This window comes from Leuciscus leuciscus (assembly GCF_965113295.1).
Source record: "Leuciscus leuciscus genome assembly, chromosome: 18".
Classification (NCBI taxonomy): Eukaryota; Metazoa; Chordata; class Actinopteri; order Cypriniformes; family Leuciscidae; genus Leuciscus; species Leuciscus leuciscus.
Window position 1 is genome coordinate 4,832,247 of NC_138742.1, and position 19,328 is coordinate 4,851,574.

At 34.6% G+C, this 19,328-nt stretch overlaps 1 long non-coding RNA gene across 2 annotated transcripts; it reads right to left on the reverse strand.

The window, feature by feature from the left end:
- Positions 1 to 2,465: 2,465 nt before the first annotated feature.
- LOC309481020 lies at positions 2,466 to 17,161 on the reverse strand. Of its 2 annotated transcripts, none has more exons than XR_014199845.1 (3): positions 16,909 to 17,161; positions 3,010 to 3,099; positions 2,466 to 2,868 (listed from the first exon to the last, which is right to left on the reverse strand). It is a non-coding gene; the product is annotated as an uncharacterized lncRNA (long non-coding RNA). The 2 variants fall into 2 exon arrangements; XR_014199846.1 differs by lacking the exon at positions 16,909 to 17,161 and adding an exon at positions 3,762 to 3,823.
- Between the last annotated feature and the right edge of the window lie 2,167 nt (positions 17,162 to 19,328).

Consider the following 19,328-nt stretch of genomic DNA (forward strand, 5'->3'; position numbering starts at 1 on the left):
GACACATTCATTTGTAAGGCCCGTTCATACGGAAGCGTATTGCATTCACTTGAGAAAAAAAAATCTACTCTGTTTTTCTGAATTAACGAGTTAATTATCTTGAATTAACGAGTTAATTATCTCAGAATTACGAGATAATTTTTCATGAATAAAAAGTTTTTGCTCTGTTTTTCTGAATTAATGACTTAATTATCTCAGAATTATGAGATAATTTTTCATAATTTTTTTATTTTTATTCTGTTTTTCTGAATTAACGAGTTAATTATCTCAGAATTACGAGATGATTTTTCATGAATAAAAGTTTTTGCTCTGTTTTTCTGAATTAATGACTTAATTATCTCAGAATTATGAGATAATTAAGTCATTAATTCAGAAAAACAGAGCTTTTTTTTTAAATGAGAAATTATCTCATAATTCTGAGATAATTAAGTCATTAATTCAGAAAAACAGCAAATATTTTTATTTAAAGAAAAAATTATCTCATAATTTTGAGATAATTAAGTCATTAATTCAGAAAAACAGAGCAAAAACTTTTTATTCATGAAAAATTATCTCGTAATTCTGAGATAATTAACTCGTTAATTCAGAAAAACAGAGCAAAAACTTTTTTTTCATGAAAAATTATCTCGTAATTCTGAGATAATTAACTCATTAATTCAGAAAACAGAGTAGATTTTTTTTTTCTCAAGTGAATGCAATACGCTTCCGTACGTTCACACCAATAGGCTACGATAACTATAAAGATAACGATAAAGATATAGTTCTAAAAATCGTTCTCATAATATTAAAGAATAGCAGAGTTCACAGAACAGCTAACCATATAATGGCACAGAGAAACATGTTGTTGGAATCACTTTCAGAACGATTTTATCCAGCTGATGAACGATAAAAACATTGACAACTGAAACGAGCTCGAGCATTTATAGCGACAGACAAGCACGCGCGTAAACAATATAATCTGCTGGTGTGGACACTGATAGTTATCTTATCTTTATTCTTTTTTTTTTTTTTGGTGTGAACGGGCCTTTAGCTGGCTAAGCTGAATAACTTGGGGTCCATTAACACAACAACATTTTCAAATAAATAGCCAACATACATCTTTTTATGCGATTTTGGCCTTCATTTTATTCGACAACGGCGTTATGGAGGGCCTGAAAACGCAAACTTTTGAAAAAAAAAAGTGCAAGTTTTTGAAAACGATACAGTGATAGTCTCCATGTAAACTACAAAAATGTGAATCTGTGAAAACGGTGACGTCATGCGCATGTGCAGTTCTTTATAGTGACATTGCCTTGCCATCTACTGTCCTGGGATGAAGAATACACCGTTTTTAATCGTTGAATCGGATCCGTGTGGACAAGTTTTCGTTTGCTCATGACACCGTTTTCATCTAAAAACAGAAAACTTTTTATGCATTCTGGACATTCATTTTACCGACAACAGCGTTTTGGTGGCCTAAAAATGTAAACTTTTGAAAACAGGTTTCAAAGTGCTTGTCTTAGTTTCTTTTGTGAGAATTTGAGGACCTCCTTGGTGGACGGGATTGCCCTAATGAAAACTGCACCTGTGGCAACAAGAAGCTCCGGGATGTTGTCTAGTTGACTAGCTCTCTCTCTTTTGTTTTGTGTCTTTGTTTGAAGAGTGGGTTCTTGAGTTTTTGTGTCCCTGTATGATTTCCACGACTCTACAAACCACATTTCCAACAGTTTATTAATTTGAGGTTGTATTGATATTTGCTATTATTACCTTATGTTTTGACCCCATTATTTGTTTAAATAAACGTAGGCCTATATTTATATATATATTATATTTAAAAAAAAATTTTTTTAATGTTATCACTTTGAGCAGGGTCATAACAAAATGATACCATTATTGTCTCTGTGTAAACTACAGAAACACGAGTCTGTGAACGGTGACGGCATGCAAGTAACCTATTATGTATTTAGTCTACAGGCATGCGCACAGTCCTTACACAGTCATATACCTCGAACTGGGTCGATATTTAATTCAGTAACATTAGGCAATTTTGAATCATATGCTGTTTAATGTTGATGTTTTGATCAGGAGATTCTATAATTTAATAATATATTTAAATTAATAAAGTATTATAAATAATATATTATAAATTAATAATATAAATATATATTAAATAGACATTGACAAGAAATCAGTTACACATTTTGCTAATATTTTACACTTAAAAATTTGTCGATTTACAAAAATACAGAGAACCTCAAGAGCACCTGCAAAATTAAGCATTGAATCGCTTTTCTCAATCGCAGGATCTCATCTCATCCACAGACAGCATGAACACAGTTCATTTACTGATTTATTAATATTGCACAAATAACTGAAAAACACTTGTAAAATCCCTAGTGTGACTCGACAATCTGGTAAGAAACAAAACTGTTTAAAAATGTGCCTTTTATATTATGAATTTTGTACTGAAGAAAAAATAACTGCATCAGATATCATTTTAATAAGTGTTTAATTTTATTTTGAATGGTTTTATTATAAAATTATTGATTTTGATTTTACATTTTAATTACTAAAATTATTTAATTAACAAAGTCAAATGCTTTAGTTTGGGAAACCAGTGAACAGTGAAACTTCAAAGGTGTGGAAATGATGAAAAATAATGAAACCCAATTGGTCAGAAACTATTTAATACAAAGTCAATAAAAATATGAATTTCTAATTTGATTGTCCTGCTGCTCTTCATCATCATCATCGTCATCATCATCCTCCTCATCATCGCTCACACACACTCTTCCTCGTGTGTGAATGAACATGGCCGCACTGAACTCTGGGCCGGTTCTGCTCGGGTCTCCTCTACAGAGAGAGGAACATCCAGAGACTGATCCATTTCTACAAAAGATGAACATCAACTTAAACACACTCTATTATTTCAGTGCAGATCTTCATTCAGAAACAAATGACACTAAACTCATGTTTTGATCGCGAGTGTGTTAATAAATGAATAATATGTTGTTTAAAGAATAATCATACCCTCAGAGGAACAAACAGAAGTCCTCATCATCTTCCAGAGAGCAGACAGACAGCAGGACACTGATGGACAAACACTCCACACTGAAGAGCCTGGACAGTGACAGATAAACCACACAGTAATAGTATAGCGCCATCTATCGGTCATTCACTGACTTTTGCAACTATCTGTCTGTTTTGCTTGACACAGTTACAGTTATAATATTTACGGTTATTTAATCTATTAGCAAACATGAAGTAACAATGACCAATATTTAAGCTATATAACAATATATACATATATTACAGCATTTATTAATCCTTGTTAATGTTAGATAATAAAAATACTCATTTTAATTTCTGAATCAATAGGTTAAATGTTGAAATTAACATGAACTAAGATTAATAAATCCTGTAGAATTCATCGTTATTAGTCCATTGCTTGGTTATTAAATAAAAGCTTTATTGTACAGTGTTTACAAAAACTCCAATTCAACTGAATTTATGGACAATAATTAAAAATGACAGTAAATGGTTTTGGTGGCTTGGTTTTCTTGTATTTGAGTAACGTTAATGATTAGCTATTAGGTATTTCTTCTAATGATGTGAGTAACATCATATCATAAAAAAAAGTTATAAAATCAGATGTCAATCAAACAAGAGCAAATCTGTCAATCACATTAGCAGCATTATATCATTATGAATACATTTATTCTAATTAATATTTTTGTGTAAAGTTTTAATAGATTAGTCTATGAAATATCTGAATAACTCACATGTATTTGAGTTCTGCATTGCTCGATTTGATATACATGTAAAGGGTTTCCGTTCGGCTGTATGAATATGAATAAGCGTTTAAGTCAAACGTTGCTGCTGTGAATGTGATGTGATGCGCTGAGTTTCCCGTCCTGGCACCGAAACACACTCGCGCTCTTCATACGCGTCCGTAAGTCAGTGCGCTTCATCTGTGGTGGGGCAGAAGTTTGTCATCAGAGGCTCGCTTCAATGTGCATCCAATCAGTGATAGCGTTGAGCGCATTGAGGGTTTTCAATCAACAAGGCGCTGACGCCCCTTCTGCTGAAATCTAAAAGGACCAATGGGATTCAGTCCACAACCGAAAGTGAAATGTGTCATATGGGCCAGGAAGGACCGGTAGTCGCTTTCAGGAAGCTGAAGTCTGAGGCACGATTTAAATGCCGCTCAGAAACTCGGATACACCCATTGTGCACAACCTTGCACAACATGTGTGACAGATTGAGAAGGAACATGTGTATTTTAAAAATGCATAAGTCTGTGTAGGCCTACACTGTATATATATATATATATATATATATATTCGCTATTTTGAATATGTAGAAAAGTCTATAAAATATAAATGGGCATTTCTCAGATTAAGGGCCAAATTGGGTTGCTGCAATTTTGAAAATTAAAATTCCAAATTTTACTAATTGGAATACATCAAATGATCAGTCCTTAAGTCAGGAGCGACGTTATGAGCTTGGTTGAGACCATAAGATAAGGGAATTTATGATTTTTTGCCATTTTCTTAACTATGTCAAGTCACTACCATCACATCATCGAATATATGTAAAAAAAAAAAAAAAACTTAAATGATAAATTAGTGCTTTTAAAACATTTTGTGGTTTCACATGGAATCTATTTTATCCCGACTTAATGATATTTTTCATTTTTACCTGTAAGATGAATTATAGTAATCTTGCGGATTACTCCATTTACAGGCACGATCGGAACAGAAACGGAGGAGGAGTGTGCCTATTTATAAGGAATGATTTGTCATATAACCCGCGGGCTGATCTACAGGTGGAAGGTTTGGAGACTGCATGGATTGAACTATTGCTTCCTAAAACTAAACCCATTATCATTTGTGTTTGTTATAGACCCCCTAAGCAAACAGATTTTTATGAACTTCTTGAAATGGTCTGCTATAAGAGTAATGTATGTATGGAGAACGAATGTATTCTTATGGGGGATTTTAACACAAATGTATTGCAGCCTAGTAAGAGCAGCCTGAAAGAATCTCTTTTAACTTTTTGCAAGGTGTCGGGCCTAAAACAGTTAATCGCTGAACCTACTAGAGTGTCTGCTAACAGTCAGTCCCTATTAGACTTAATATTAGTTTCAGAACATAAAAATATTTCTCAATCAGGCATCCTTGATATTGCTTTGAGTGATCATAGTGTCACCTATTGCACTCGTAAAATATCTAAATCACTATTGAAGACTGGCAGCCATAGTTCAATTAGATATAGATGTACAAAACATTATACAGCTGAGGAATTTAAAGAAATGCTTTCTAGAAGGAATTGGTCAGATGTTTTCGGAAGCAATGATGTTGATGGGGCATGGTCTTTGTTTAAACAGCACTTTTTAGAAACTCTTGATAATGTTGCACCAATGAAGGAAACCAGAATTAAACAGAGAAGTGCAATTTGGATGACTTCTGACATTTTGGATCTTATTAGACAACGGGATAAATGGTTCAGAAAGTTTAAGAGGTCAACTTTGTCTTGTGACTATGATAAATATATATATTTTCGTAATCAGGCTAGTTACAAGGTACAGAAAACAAAGTCTGAATTTTATGCTGATGCTATTACGTCAAATTTACATCAGCCTAAAAAGCTGTGGAAAGTTTTTACTGATATGGCTGTTAAAGGAAAATCAAAATCTAAGTCTGGCAATATTGGGTTAGTTATTGAGGATAAAATGATTTCTGACAAACAGCAGGTTGCTTGCGTTTTTAATACTTTTTTTACAACTGTTGCTGCCAGTCTGGTCGATAAGCTGCCGAAGGTGTCAGGTAGATATGGCCCATCATTTGTAAACTCCTTTTATAAAACCAAACATGTCACTTCTGATGTTTTTGAAATTGATCCTGTCTCAGAGGAAAGGGTGAGATTGTGTCTATCCACTTTGTCAATTAACAAAGCTACTGGACAGGACCTTATTCCGTCCAGATTTTTGCGCGATAGTGCCAATGTAATTTCTAGGGTGCTCACCCATATAATAAATTTGTCTTTAAGTCAGGGTATTTTTCCATGTGATATGAAAAGGGCCCGGGTAGTCCCCCTTTTTAAGAAAAATAGTAGATTAGATGTTGGTAATTATAGGCCTGTATCAATTCTGACAGCAATATCAAAGGTGTTTGAGCGTCTTGTGTATGAGCAGGTGGAAGAGTACCTTGTTAAACATAATCTGCTATATGAACTGCAGTCTGGATTTAGAGCAGCATATTCGACTGAAACCTGTCTTATTCATTTATGTGATTATATTCGACAAAACTTTGATGAAGGAAAGTATGTGGGTATGATTCTTCTTGATTTACAAAAAGCCTTTGATACTGTAAATCATGCAATTTTATTATCAAAGCTGCAAAGTATAGGCTTCAGAAATTCTGCGGTGAAATGGTTCACCTCTTACCTCACTGGAAGAACTCAATTTTGTGATGTTGCGGGGGCCATATCAGATTCTCGAGATATTACTTGTGGGGTGCCTCAAGGTTCAATCCTTGGCCCCCTTTTATTTTTAGTTTATATTAATGATATGCCAGCTGCTGTGAAATGTAAGCTGCTTTTATATGCTGATGATTCTGCATTGTTGGTCTCTGGGGATGACATCAGCGAGATTGAGAAGACTCTGGGTAACGAATTAAATAGTGTCAGAAAGTGGCTTATAGACAACAGGCTTTCAATACATCTGGGAAAAACTGAGTCCATTTTATTTGGAACAAAAAAGAAGTTGTCTAAAATAAAATTGCTTAAGATCAAATGTAATGGCACTGAAATAGTGTCTCAGAAAAGTGTTACATACTTGGGGTTAACATTAGACCAGTCATTAACCTGTTCATCTATTGCTGACAAAATACTATCCAAGTGTGCAGGTAAATTGAAATTTTTGTATCGCAGAACAAGGCTTTTAGATTTTTCTATCAAGAAATTACTGGTTGTATCGTTGATTCAATGTCATTTCGATTATGCATGCTCAGCTTGGTACTGTGGATTATCAGTTAAACTTAAAAACAGACTGCAAGTGATGCAAAATAATGTTATCCGCTACCTGTTAAATGCACCCCCTAGGACTCATATTGGCAGAGATGCTTTTAAAAGAGTAGGTCTGTTGCCAGTACAGGTTAGAGTGGAGCAGTTAAAGCTGAATCATATGTATAATGTTATAAATGGTTCTGCTCCCAAATATTTACTGTCCAATATAAAAATGGTTCATACACAGCATTACCATAATACTAGGGCCAGTATCCGTTCTTGTAAAGTGCCCAGAGTCAACAATGCAGCTGGAAGTTCTTTTTTTTATACAGGTATCATGTTGTGGAATAATTTGCCAATTTCCCTCAAAATGGTAAATACCAGAGGGACTTTTAGATACCAGGTTAAGGCCCTTTTATGGAATAGAGTAGCTGATCTTTTTAACTAGCACTGAGTGATTTATGATTGCCTGTTTTTAGGATGTTGTTGAAATCCGGATGATTTGTGTAAATGTTTTTGTCTTTGACTTATAATAGGTCTTTGTTTGTGTGAATTGTTTTACCACCAAGGACCATGTTGGAAATAAGTGTTTACACTTTTACATGTTATCCTTTGGATTATGTATGTCTTTCAATCCATAAATAAATCAAATCAAATAAAAAAAAATAGTCATTTAAGTATCTAAATTTCTGATTCATCAATCTACCCTGGCTTGGAATATAAGCTTATTTTAAGTGAATGCCATATATCAAAACTTTTTAATACAGTGATCATTTAGACTGTCCAACATTGTCAGAAATATAATTGTAGGATTTTTTGGTAATTTATACATAATTTATTGGCAAAAATATGTATGGTGATGGTGATGACATTGCAGTTCTGGTAATGACAGTTTGTTGCGGTGGTGACAAATCACTGATCATAAGCTATTGTAATTTAAGATCCTATAAGTGACTTCAGACCAACAAAAACAAAACAAAACAAAAAACAGCTAGTAATCTGTTTAAACATCAAAACATAGTTTAATCTGATTATGGAAGACCAAACATGAACCGTGTTCCTTGGATTGGTTCAGTAATTATAGTCTAAACAGACCATTTAATAATTTCATAGCCATGTTGAATAAATAAAAAAACATGAAACAGGAGGGCAGTTAAGAACAGGTAAAACGCTGTAATAACACATTAGTCATATTACGTACCCCGAACAACTAGAATCTAATCTGACAGTTTACTTAAACTTTTTGTTCAACAATTGGTTAAAAAATTAAACACCACAAACATGTCATTGATTCCAAATCGTCCACAAAACAGACAAAAACTCGTCAAACGTCCCTCCTCTCATCCATCATGGACGATACTTTATTCCAGACAGAGACATCAAGCATCAAATGCCTCTTGGTGACTGGTTTTGGCTCTGGCACGAGCCCCAGGAAATCTTCATGCCTGTATCACAGGATGTCGTCTTTCAGAGGCCAAAAAAAACAAACAAAAAACGGTAAACCCCAATGATACACATTGTTTTCACCTGGACAGACTCTTCATCAACATCATGGACCACACCTGGGTAGGCCTCCCCATCGTAACAGACCACACACCATTCTCCCACCAAAGACATGGTTATTTCAGGCGTTGTATTGAGCATCCCTTGGCATGGCTCTGTCTTCATAGTGGTTTTCTGTGCTTTGTTGAGGACCACTGACTCAGGGGCAAAGCAGAGGCAATCTTCAGAAGCTGAGCAGAAACAGCTTAGGATTTGCCAGTTGATGTGGCCGGACTTGGTGGTAAAAATCTACAAACAAAAAGCACAACAGTCATAATTTCACACAACACAAATATAAACTAAAAGAAAACCAACACTTTGGACTGTTGTACTGCTTGTGTGGTGTGTGCTCAAGCTTACCTGGTGGATTTTCATTGTACCACATACAGTTTCAAGCTGGTCTGGTATATTCTTCTATCTCACTTTCTGTGATGTAGAAGAGCTTGATTTTTGACTTCTCTTCTATCAGCTTCTCAAAGAACATCCTCCCATCTGGAATGTCTGTTCCACCTGCAACAAGAACATCTGCCCTACGTTTTAAGGCTGCGCCAACCCCACCAGCTGCACCCTTTCCATGGCCTGTCTCTAGGAAATTCCATGTGACCTTTGTAAATCCTAGCTGAAATGAAACAGAGCTGAGACAGAAGAAGTTCTTCTTTGAGCGATACTGCGTCGTTGGTCCATCACTTATCATGTGCAGTGTGTTCAGAGACGGGATGAGCTCTTTGAAGTGAGAGAGTACAGGGCTCAGATGTGTCCATATGGCCGAGGCATCATGTCGCATTGAAGCGGAGACTGAACAGAAGGATTGAGCACCATCAACCGTATAAGCAACTCCTGTGTGTAGGGATACTTGCTTATGAGAGTCTCCAAAATGTACAGCTTGTATTTCCAAAGAATACTTGCACTGATCATTTTCAGCGTAGTCCACATGGAGAATTAACTCATTTTCTTGAACATTTTCCTTCAGGGCTTTGAGGGTTGAGTACTGGTGAGCAATGTTAAAAGAATGTTTGCCATACTTGTTCTTTAGTGCTGCTGTGACATTTTCCAACAAGTGTTGAATGGTTCCTTGGATTTGCTCCTTCACTGTTAAGTGAGCAGTGAATGTCACCTTATCACCACCTTTCTTTTTCTCCCTGATTTTAGTTTTGCTCCGCCAGTCCATCCACTGTGTTTGCTCACCAGGTTCAAATGCAGCAGTTTGTACTTCTTTGTCCTGGCAATGGACACACTCTCTATACATGCAGGCTTTAGATGGACTTTCACAACATAGTGAGTGCATTACGCTTTCAATTCTGTTGGTACTAATTACTTTAAGATAAAGCAACTTATCAGCCATGAGTTGGATGTTTGCATGGGTCTTGCATAAACCGATATCCCTGTCTTGAATGGAGGGTTTGACGATCCAGAAAGGATGGTTATCACAGAATTTACTGTATGAGATTTTCACCTGGGGATATTCCTCCTTGAAACTGTGATACAGTCTGAAAAGAGAGTCATTGAGGGAACGCTTCTGCTTTTTGAATTTCTGTCTAGTTATGGTGTCTTTCTTTCCTGTAGTAGCTCGCGAATTGTTGTCACGTTCCAAGAATTCTTTAATCTTCTCTTTTCTAGTGTTGCTCACCACATTACTATGTTTTTGTCTGGAATACTGAAGACCAGGTGTCATTATGTTCTTTCTCATTGTTTTGTAGGATATTCCAAGTTCTTTGTGCACGCCGCATACACTAACCGGTACTTCTTCAAAATGTGTCCAGCAATGACCTTTGATATGATTTGTTTTCCTTTAATTTTCTTTTGATGGTAGGTTTGTCGCAGCTGTGAGATGTGTTGTGGAACACAAGAGTCTTCCTGAGATTACCATGTCCTACCCTTATCTGTTTTCTTGCTTTAGTTCTTGGGGACTGCTCAGTGGTATGCTTCTTAGTCAGCCTATCTAACTTTTTCCTATACTTATCAACCTTTTGCAAGGCATTTTCCAGATTTTTTTTAGACTTTTGAAGATCATAGTAGACCTTTCTTCTGTTTCTATTGACTTTTTTTGCGTCCTCTTTGCTTTGGGGTTTGGACGGATTCGGAATCTGCCATTCCTCCTCTTTCATTCCTTGCATTTGGCAGATCCCTATTCTGATTCTCTATATGGATATCAGGAGATTCTGGAGGACTACTCATTGAAAGATAATTTTCTATTTCTCTTTTTTCTCTGTCCTTAGCTCTCTTCCTTTGTTGATTAACTTTCCATCGCTTTTTTTCATATCTGTGTTCTCGCGTGCTCAATAGGGAAACAGATTTCAATTTTCCTGTTTCTCTTCTTCTATGATATCTCTCTTTCTCAGGATCATCTTTTAGACGTTTTCTGTATGATTTGGACCTTTGGGCAGCTGCTTTTGGAGCCATGTCACACCTAAACACAACAATTATAATGAATTCATTTAGTATTTTAACCCTCTGGGGACCAAGCTGTTTTTGGGGCCCTTGAGATGTTCTGACATGCTCTGACATTTGTGCTTTTTTCAGTTATTTATAAACATGTTAATGGCAAAGGTGTAAATTCACTCTATATAGCACAAACAGGCCTACCATAATATGCGAGCAACATGTATGTAGATGTTTGTATTTTTAAGAGAATAATGTTTATGCGTGGTTATTTAAAAAAATAAAAATGAAAGTTGCTGAAATAAGACCACAAAACTCATACAAAATATGTGCCCACAAGACTTTTGACTAATGGATGTTGTCCCTTTCAGTTCTAGCTTCAAAATTATGTGAAAATAGTCTTGCTTTATCGTTCACAAAAAAAAAAACATTGATTTAAATGGTGTAAAACAGGTTTTGCTTGGAAAGCCAATATGCGAGGGGGAGGAGTAGTTTACACCTTAGTCCCACCCACTCTGCATAATGACTCTGCATAATTAGCCATTCATTCAGGTGTGACACTGACTGAGCCACAATGCAAAGACAAAATATATATTTTGAAGAAGACTTATATTGACCATTTAAGATTTTGCTTACATCTATCTTGTAAATATGTTTTGCTATTTTATTAAAAAGGTTACAATTACAACAATAATTACAATTTCAGCAATATTTCTGCAAAAAAAGTACTCTTTCTTTGTAAAAAAAAAAAAAAAAAGATTATAGGCCTACATTTTATCATATGTATTCATTAGTTTGAATATAGCCAACATTGGAACATCTTAGTCTATGACTTTATTTTTGACAAAATAGTATTTTATATATATTCAGAAAAGCTTATTTGATGTGACAGTATATTCTACAGTAAAAACTGTACCCAAATCTAGTCAACAAAATGTTGTCTTTCATACTTCGCCTGACTGTAACGCAGTAACTGTAACTGTAAAAGCAGTTTATTCTTTCACACACAGACGCGCGATTCATATTTAGGCTAAACACTCTTTACAAATAGACGCGCGATTCATATTATAGAAACGCGATTCATCTTTTTGTTTACATAAGCCTACAACGTTATTCCATAACGTTATTCCACATTAACACTTGAGAAAGGATAACTTAGCCTACCTCACTCCTCAGCGGGATCTGCTCCTCATATCAGCACGGAAAATTTTCTCCATAAGGTAGGCTATATTATGCCTCTTTGTTTACAGCTGATGTGGGGGCGTTTCACAGACTGAAATGGTTCTCAGAATTTGCGTTTGAATAGCACGCGCTCTCCGGGGAGTGGTCACATTACTTTTGAATGGCTCCTAATGAGCTCGACTGGAGTCGCTCTCTTTTTATACAGATTACAGAAGCTGATAATATTTGTTTTTTATATAAATTACTTCATTTAAAAGCTGCGATCTCAAGCTTTATGCCCGTGGGTCTGTTTGCCTGTTTGACTGAATTTTCGCGGAGTTATATAATTTTCGAACGCGTTTCAAATGGGAGTTTACTGACAGAGAGAAGGCAGAAATAGCATCATGTTAGTTTTTCTTTATTTGTCAAAAAGCAAAACACTTTATTTGTATTGTGAGTATACAGAAAAAAAATAGAAACTGAACAGGATCGATTGATGTATTACACGAAAATGAAAGATCAAAATTAACAGAGCATTTTGTGTTTATTTTTCATTGCTAAAAAAAAAAACGAGCAAAACGCGTGGGCGCGTTTTTGGTCCCCAGAGGGTTAAAAACAAATGCATTACTTAATTTAAAATATAGTGACTTTTGATTGGTAAATGTATATTAATTCATTTAAGATAACATATTCAACATAAATTCTTTAATGATGATGAAACCGAAACCGTAGCCAATGCGACATCTAGTGTATATATCTATACCCGCCCGCGCTCTCAGATCATTTGGAATGCTGCTGCTGCAACGGACCATTTTGCTTTCACTTTTAGGGAATAAGAGCACGTTTACAAGAGCATGTTTACATCCATGTTCTTAATGTGATTATGCTTAATAAGCCGACCATGCATGTGGTCACGTAAACGTGTTAAAACTTTCAAGTCCAGACAGAGCGAGCTTTTCGCGGGCGCAAACTCTGAATCTTTCTTGAAATGTGTTTTCATCTGGTGCAGAAGTACTGTCAAAATCCTATGTAACGGCATGAGAGGATAATGTGTGTCAAACAGCGTATTTATGAATTTTGGAGGGCTCTTATTTTGTAATACAACATCAGAATGTCCTGAAACTGTGCAGGTGACACAGTGAGAAGGTGTACTCTCCATCTGAGGTGAAATTGGGCTGTGTAAACTAGGATTTTTGTTTGAATGATTTCCTGAATGTAAAGCCAAAACAGCATATTTATGAATTTTGGATGGCTCTTATTTTGTAATACAACATCAGAATGTCCTGAAACTGTGCAGGTGACACGGTGAGATGGTGTACTCTCCATCTGAGGTGACATCGGGCTGTGTAAACTAGGATTTTTTCAAATATGATTTTCTGAATGTATATAGACACAACAGTATATTATTATTTTAGGATGGATAGATGGATGGATAGATAGATAGATATTTATAAATAGACAGATACATGATAGATAGATAGATAGATAGATAGATAGATACAGACAGACAGAAAGAAATAATAAATTAATGTGAAATAGCCTTAGAAGATCAATTGTTTTCAATCCAGATGACGTCTGACGGTCTTACCGTAATAGCTAGTGTATCCGCGAACTGCCAAATATAGCGGCGGCTAGTTTGACAGTAGGGGAGCGCGGGGCACAACATAACGCGGGGCTAGTTGTAACACGCTTGTTTTAAATACTTCCGCACATGCTTGGATGACGAAACTTTGTGTATTTACTAGTTGCCATATCAACACTATATAGAAAAAAAAAATCCGCCAAAATTATTCTTTTTTTGGAAGATATCCATAGACATTTATTAAACCATAGCAAAAGTAAATTTCTTACTTAAGTTAATTTTTCATCTCTATTTTTTTGTGTTTATTTAAGATAAGTCAAATCTGATATTATTTTAATCTCCAATATGTTATTTAACAGTTGAGATAGTTCTTTAATGCTTCGCTAACTAGCAGAAGACACTAGCAGGGTTTAAACCCCAGTTGTGTAGGCGGGGGCATGTTGTCACACTGCGTTACAATGTGCCCCTATTAGAAATATGCTATTATATTCCATACTTTTATTAATTTTATTGGGAAAACGTGAGAAAAAGGTGAATAAAGACTGAGAGTCAGTGTTCAGAAATGACTAATTATTTATTTGTTTTGAACTATGTTGTATAGCTGTGTTTTCATGTGTTCGTAGTCAAAACTCAAAAAAAAATTATATTTAATTATTAAAAATTGCCATTATTTTATATGAAAAAGTTTTTTAATTGTATTTATTTAGAAAATATTTTAGTTTGTTTTGTATATATTTTTTATTAGATCAGATAACATTTTAAGCTGTCATATGTTATGTTACAATGTACCCCACACATGTTACAATGTACCCCACCTATGGGGCATGTTGTCACATTTCACTTCCATTCTTTCGGGGTATATCAAGAAAAAAGTATATACTGTAACAAAAACACATAATTGTACTAGACATGTGGGAAATTAATGTGGGGAAAAATAAATACTCTGAACCATAAGTAGATTTACACAAACTGAGAAAGTCAAAAAGCGTTACTTTGTGCCCCGCTCTCCCCTAGATTTACACAAACTGAGAAAGTCAAAAAGCGTTACTTTGTGCCCCGCTCTCCCCTAGATTTACACAAACTGAGAAAGTCAAAAAGCGTTACTTTGTGCCCCGCTCTCCCCTAGATTTACACAAACTGAGAAAGTCAAAAAGCGTTAGGTTGTGCCCCGCTCTCCCCTACATTTCCGGTCGGCGGCTGGCTTGACCGCAGTAGAGATACAATCGCATGTTTAACTTGTTTGCAGTCAGCGGAACGTAAGGGCCTTTGTTTTTTATTATGACTCAGACTCTACGTGACTTTTTTTCTTTTGCTCTGTCACTGGATCGCTTCTTTCTTTCTGTTCTGTCAGTCCATCACATCCACAGGAACTTGTGATCTGAGCGCTTAAGCCGAACGGAAACCCTTTACATTTGTAGATCGAGCAATGCAAAACTCCAATAACGCTATCTCACGACCAATCGTTTTTCATATCATATATTAATCTATTAACTTTACCCAAAAACATTAGAATAAATAGCCTACCGAATGATATTATGCTGCTTGATATGATTAACAGATTTGCTCTTGTTTGATGTAATTCTGATGTTGTAACTTTTTCATTGAACCAACGTTACATACAAGAAAAGCAAGCCATTTACTGTCATTTTGAATTAATGTTCACAAATTCAGCTGATACAAATAGCATAACTTCTATATTTGTACACTTTAAACACTTCAATATACAAACACTTATACAAACACTTCACAATAAAGCTTTCATTGGATAACATTAGAGACCAAGCAATGGACTAATAACGATAACATCTACAGCATTTATTAATCTTAATCAATGTTAATGTCAACATATCCTATGATTCAGAAATTAACATGATTATTTTTATTAGGCCTTACATTAACAAGGATTAATAAATGCTGTAATAGGCCTATTGTTCATGGTTAGTTCATGTTTGTCAATACATTAAATACCATTAAATATTGTAACTGTAACTGGCAAACAAATCAGACGAAAACGGACGGACAGTTGCAGAAAGTCATGAATCAGATCATTAGATATTGAATCTCTAGATAAATAAAATGTTTTAGCTTTTTTGGTAAGTGCTTTATTTTGAATCACAAACTATTTAACAGGAAATCAATAAAATTGTGAATTTGTAGATTGTCCTGCTGCTCTTCATCATCATCATCATCATCATCATCATCATCATCGCTCACACACACTCTTCCTCGTGTGATTTTCTTCCTATTCATTTTGATTTTACATTTTAATTACTAAAATTGTTTGATTAACAAAGTCAAATGCTTTAGTTTGGGAAACCAGTGAACAGTGAAACTTCAAAGGTGTGGAAATGATGAAAAATAATTAAACACAATTTGGTCACAGAAACGATTTAATACAAAGTCAATAAAAATACGAATTTCTAATTTGATTGTCCTGCTGCTCATCATCATCATCATCATCATCGCTCACACACACTCTTCCTCGTGTGTGAATGACCATGGCCGCACTGAACTCTGGGCCGGTTCTGCTCGGGTCTCCTCTACAGAGAGAGGAACATCCAGAGACTGATCCATTTCTACAAAAGATGAACATCAACTTAAACACACTCTATTATTTCAGTGCAGATCTTCATTCAGAAACAAATGACACTAAACTCATGTTTTGACCGCGAGTGTGTTAATAAATGAATAATATGTTGTTTAAAGAATAATCATACCCTCAGAGGAACAAACACAAGTCCTCATCATCTTCCAGAGAGCAGACACACAGCAGGACACTGATGGACAAACACTCCACACTGAAGAGCCTGGAGAGGAACAGATACATATGAATTTCTGAATCAATAGGTTAAACGTTGAAATTAACATGAACTAAGATTAATAAATCCTGTATAATTCATCATTATTATTCCATTGCTTGGTTTCTAATGATATTAAATAAAAGCTTTATTGTAAAGTGTTTACAAAAACTCGAAATCAACTGAATTTATGGACAATAATTAAAAATGACAGTAAATGGTTTTGGTGGCTTGGTTTTCTTGTATTTGAGTAACGTTAATCATTAGGCTATCATTAGGTATTTCTTCTAATGTTGGTTCATTAAAAAAGTTGCAAAATCAGATGTCAATCAAACAAGAGCAAATCTGTCAATCACATCACTCAACATTATATCATTATGTATACATTTATTCTAATTAATATTTTTGTGTAAAGTGTTAATAGATTAATAAAGGCTATGGAATATCTGAATAACTCACCTGAATTGGAGTTCTGCATTGCTCGATCTGATATAAATGTAAAGGGTTTCCGTTCGGCTGTGTGAATATGAATAAGCGTTTAAGTCAAAAGTTACTGCTGTGAATGTGATGCATTGAGTTTCCCGTCCCAAATGACATCTAAACACACTCGCGCTCTTCCTACGAGTCCGCACGAGTCCGTAAGAAGTCTGCGGTGGTGCTCAATTCAGTGCGCTTCTGTGGGGAAGAAGTTTGCCGCGGAGCTCCGTTCAGTGCGCTTATATGGGGAGAAGCTTCAGGGCGCATAACCAATGATAGCGTTGAGAGCATTAATGAAGCACAGACGGCGCTCCTCCGCCTTCTAAAAGTGTGTCTAACACAAATGGGATTCAGTCCACAAGACCGAAAGTGAAATTATGGGCCAGAAAGGCAGTCATATTATGGCAAGCCGTTTTAACATTTAATCATTTAAACCGACTAGTCTCTATTTTCATGCTACTAGTACTTATTCATTAGCTACTAGTGTTTATTCTTTAGGTACTAGTGCCTATTCTTTAGATACTAGTGCTTATTCTTTAGGTACTAGTACTTATTCAATAGATACTAGTACTTATTCATTAGATACTAGTACTTATTCATTAGATACTAGTACCTATTAAATAGATACTAGTACTTATTCATTAGATACTAGTTCTTATTTATTAGATACTAGTACTTATTCATTAGTTACTAGTACTTATTATTAGATACTAGTACTTATTCATTAGATACTAGTACCTATTAATAGATACTAGTACTTATTCATTAGATACTAGTACTTATTCCAATAGTGACTAGTAACTATTCTTTTGTTACTAGTAACAAAAATTTTTTTTTGCCATTGACTTCTATGGGGATCTGTCATTCAGATATCAACTATTCAGTTTTTACTAGTATGTATTCCAATTGTGACTAGTACATATATATTAGATACTAGTAGTTATTTATTAGGTACTAGTACTTATTTTTTAGATACTAGTAACTATTACTAGATACTAGTATGTATTCAATAAACACTAGTACTAAGTCATTAGATACTAGTACCTATTAAATAGATACTAGTACCTATTAAATAGATACTAGTACCTATTAAATAGATACTAGTACTTATTCATTAGATACTAGTACTTATTCATTAGATACTAGTACTTATTCATTAGATACTAGTACCTATTAATTAGATACTAGTACTTATAAATTAGCTACTAGTACTTATTCAATAGATACTAGTACCTATTTATTAGATACTAGTATTTATTCAGAATGTTACTAGTAAGATTTTTTATTTTACTAGTCACAACTGCTTTTTTACTCGTCTTATGTTATGACTAGTCAGAACGGCCACTGGATAGTTCAATTAAAAATCTTACTAGTAAAATAAAAAATCTTACTAGTAACATTTGGAATAAATACTAGTATCTAATAAATAGTTACTAGTATCTATTGAATAAGTACTAGTAGCTAATTTATAAGTACTAGTATCTAATTAGTAGGTACTAGTATCTAATGAATAAGTACTAGTATCTAATGAATAAGTACTAGTATCTAATGAATAAGTACTAGTATCTATTTAATAGGTACTAGTATCTAATGATTTAGTACTAGTATTTATTGAATACATACTAGTATCTAGTAATAGGTACTAGTATCTAAAAAATAAGTGCTAGTACCTAATAAATAACTACTAGTATCTAATATATATGTACTAGTCACAATTGGAATACATACTAGTCAGAACTGAATAGTTGATATCTGAATGACAGATCCCCATAGAAGTCAATGGCAAAAAAAATTATTTGTTACTAGTAACAAAATAATAGTTACTAGTCACTGTTGGAATAAGTACTAGTATCTAATGAATAAGTACTAGTATCTATTTAATAGGTACTAGTATCTAATGAATAAGTACTAGTATCTATTTAATAGGTACTAGTATCTAATGAATAAGTACTAGTATCTAATGAATAAGTACTAGTATCTATTTAATAGGTACTAGTATCTAATGAATAAGTACTAGTATCTAATGAATAAGTACTAGTATCTATTGAATAAGTACTAGTACCTAAAGAATAAGCACTAGTATCTAAAGAATAGGCACTAGTACCTAAAGAATAAGCACTAGTAGCTAATGAATAAGTACTAGTACTTAATGGAATAGATACTAGTATCTAAAAAATAAGTACTAGTAGCATGAAAATAGAGACTAGTCGGTTTAAATGATTAAATGTTAAAACGGCTTGCCATAGTCTCTTTCACCTCAGGAGCAGAGATAAAGACTGTCATACCACGAAATGCCGCTCAGAAACTCGGAAATACCCATTTCGCAGCACCGTGCACAACCTCACCCTCAAACACAATCTCACCCACAAACACAATCTCACCCTCAAACACAACCTCACCCA